Source organism: Arachis ipaensis, chromosome B2 (genome assembly GCF_059453495.1).
Source record: "Arachis ipaensis isolate K30076 ecotype BB chromosome B2, ASM5945349v1, whole genome shotgun sequence".
NCBI lineage: Eukaryota > Viridiplantae > Streptophyta > Magnoliopsida > Fabales > Fabaceae > Arachis > Arachis ipaensis.
This window is the reverse complement of record NC_142437.1, coordinates 112865522-112869506: the sequence shown is the minus strand read 5'-3', so window position 1 is coordinate 112869506 and position 3985 is coordinate 112865522.

Genomic DNA, 3985 nt, shown 5'->3' with positions numbered 1-3985 from the left:
TGCTTAAGTCATAATTCAGAGATGGCAAGGTATTACGACCTCTAAAACAAAAACTTAGTACGTATAGTAGTATGAATAATTGATTATAACTAGGAGCCTTTGTAGAAAAAGGGGGTAAACAAAAACCATAACTCGAACGCGCAACACTCCGATCGATAACGTAACGAGCAAAGGATAAGCTAACGCAAGATCATATGTATACAAAGGAGTGTCAAAAACAGGAATATTAAGAATCAAAATCCGGCCGTGAAGATAACCGGCCTGAGCATAGCAATATATACATATGATAAAATAAGGGAAACCCCAAAGAAAACCCAAAGGGACACAAATACAGAAAACCTATTCTCCAAAAATCCCCTCTAGAAGGAGTCATCACAGTTTGTATTATTTAATGGAGAAAAAAGTATCTAAACAATATATATAAACCAAAACAGAGCCCCGAGAACAAGGATCTTCGCTAATCCGGAAGTCTCCAGCATGCCTCAGCGAGAAACCTCACGTCCTGCATCTGAAAACCACAAAATCCGCATGGGTGAGAACCAGAGGTCCCCAGCATGGTAACAGCTTCCACATATATAATACATAATAATAGAGGAAAGCCGAAGGCAATCCTAGAACTTCCTCCAGATAATATCAAAGCTTATAAACAAGCTAAACCGTAAGTGGCAACTGACTAAAGATTCTTCAGTCTAACTAATACTTCCCTTTCCAATTCCTTCAGACCTCCCAACCACCAGCAGGAGTAAAATATAGCAAACATAGTTATATTAGACAAGAGATTTACAAATAGGAACAGATAAGGCATTTAGGCAATTAGCAAGTAATATGCAGTCAAATAGGCAATCTCAAACAATTCATGTAGTATGCTTATGATGCATGCCTGTCCCTAGTGGCTGATGATATCATCTGTCGGTTATAGAGCCAACCCGACAAGTCCTGGTAGCTAACCATTGGACTGTCCCTCTGTCGTGCATCCCCAACTCGAGTTATACTCATCATAAACTTGATCATAATCATGATCCATATCCATCACCCTCACTGGTGAATATTTATCCATCACCATCACTGGTGAATATTTATGGGGGCGAGCTCATCCGGGCCTTTCACAGTGCCCGGCCACACTTACGACATTGGGTTAACAGAGCTTCGAGTCTCAACCTGGAGCACATGGTGGCTAGCCATTGCTACTACCCAGGGAAACCCTCATCTCCAATGGTGGAAGTGCAAACATTCACAATTCATTCAACAGCATATATGCATTTATACTTAGCCATAAACATGGCTCCGCCGTCACACGGCATAATCCAGCCATCCGGCTCACGGTTAAATCCATAACCAGCCAATTCAATAACAATTATGGCCCTTCGGCCCATGGCATAACAAGCACTTCCACCGCCATTCTCCGCATCTCACATAATCATCTTTGATCATCAATGATCATTCATTTTTCCCCTTGCTTCACTCGCAAGTTACCACATTCACTAGCCCTTTTTCTTATGCTAGGCATATCATAATGATTTAAGACATAAGTGGTGAGATCAGAGGCTTAGAAGTATGAAATTTGGCTTTTAAAACTCAAAAATCAACTTTGGGATGAAAACAGGGCCACGCGTACGCGCACTCCACGCGCACGCGTGGATGGCCTTAAAACTCATCGACGCGCAAGCGTCATACGCACGAACGCGTGGGTTGAAAATTAGCCAAACGGCGCGCACGTGTCAGCCACGCATACACGCGAATACATTGTGCCCCAGGCACAAAACTGGCACAACTCTGGCACAACTCTCTGGAAAATGGCTGGGCATTCGATGCAGCGCATCGACGCGCCCGCGCACACCACGCGCCCGCGCACACCACGCGCACGTATGGATGATGCTTTCTCGAAGAACGGCGCATACGCGCCAAGTGCGCCTACGCGCGAGGGGTCATTTTGCTAAAAATTTTCTAAGTTAAAAGCTGCAGAATTCACAGATTCAACCCCCAATCTTCCGACGGTCATAACTCTCTCATTTTAAATCATTTTTCACCCGTTCTTTGAACGGCATGGACATCCCGGATCCAATTTCATTTCTAAACAGATTTGGCACAAATCAAAGATCCGTAGTCCAAGTTATGTCCCGTCAAAGTATGCCCAAAAACCATATTTTTATTCAAAACCACAAAGTGCCATTTTCAAAACAAGCCACTTTCAACTCTTTTCAAAATCAATCAAAACATGCCAATTTCAACCCTTCTCTTTGAAATCATTCAAAATGTACCAAAATCAACAACAAGCCATCCTCAACTCACACATTGACATTTTACCAAAATTTCCAAATGTAAGACTCGGTTAATTAACGGCTAATTAACCCATAAATGAGAATTTATTCTAGAAAGCCAAAAATGTTATTTTTATGGCTAAATGTGATAGAGAAAATTGAGACGAGAATTTCGGTACGAATTTTATAGAAATCGGACCAAGATTTGACCGAACGGGCCAAACCGGACCAACCGGACCCAAAGTGGGCCCTTGGCCCAACATAACTAAACCAAAACCCTAGTTTTCAGCACTCTCTCTCCTCACACAACACTCATACACGCTGAAAATTGAAGAGAGGGGAGGAAGAACACTCTCTCAAGTTCTTTCTCTCACTTGATCTTCAAACCACCATAACTTTTGATCTAGAGCTCCGATTGCCGCTCCGTTTGCGGCCACGCGTTCACCGCGGAGAGCTCTACAAAACCCATACAATCAATCTTGAGGTAAGCCACGTTTTACTGTTCGAAATTCCAGCCCTTGATTTCGAGTTTCATGAGCAAAAATGTTGAGATTTTGGGTTCTTTGATGTTATAGGACCCAACTCTCTTGAAGGAGAAGGTTAATCTTGTCTCCTTGGACCTTGGGTGTGGTAAGATTCTCAACCCTAGTGTAATTTGTTGTTCTATGAGGTTTGGGTATTGAGATATTGTGTATGGGTATGATGATTGTGGCTTAGGTTGTGTATATGTGAATATTGGAGCTTGATTGGTGATTTTGGAAAGCTTGGAAGAGGGTTTTGTGTGATAAAATCTGTTCTTGGAGGTGTTGATACCTTGAGAGCTTGTGGACAAGTGGTTTGGAAGTGCTCCGGTTGAGCTTGGGGAATCGGCTAAGGTATGGTTTCGGTTTCCCGTATCTAATATGTAATGTGGTAGGAAATACTTAGGCTAGAGGCCCTAAGATAGGCATTGAATTGTTGGTGTTGTTGAATGGTTGAGATATATGATGTGTTCATATATGTGATTATGAATATTGATGCCTTGATTGTGTGATATATGAGAAATGCATGTTGTGATATATGCTTGATGGATTATTGAGGTTGAATTGATGGGTGGTACCATGTTGATGGTGAGTATGATATTGATCATGTATAATGATGGTTGATTTGGAAATTGATATTATTGGAAATTGGGATGAGAAGGATGTATGACATGAGATTGTGTTTGTCCTTTAGCCATTAATTGAGAAGTGTTAAAATGGTTGGAGGTAGTTTTGAGAACTTTGGTAAAATGTCAATGTGTGAGTTGAGGATGGCTTGTTGTTGAATTTGGTACACTTTGATTGATTTCAAAGAAAAGGGATGAAATTGGCATGTTTTGATTGATTTTGAAAAGAGTTGAAAGTGGCTTGTTTTGAAAATGGCACTTTGTGGTTTTGAATGAAAATATGGTTTTTGGGCATACTTTGACGGGACATAACTTGGACTACAGATCTTTGATTTGTGCCAAATTTGTTTAGAAATGAAATTTGATCCGGGATGTCCGTGCCGTTCGAAGAACGGGTGAAAAATGATTTAAAATGAGAGAGTTATGATCGTCGGAAGATTGGGGGTTGAATCTGTGAATTCTGTAGCTTTTAACTTAGAAAATTTTTAGCAGAATGACCCCTCGCGCGTAGGCGCACTTGGCGCGTACGCGCCGTTCTTCGAGAAAGCATCATCCACGCGTGCGCGTGGTGTGCGCGGGC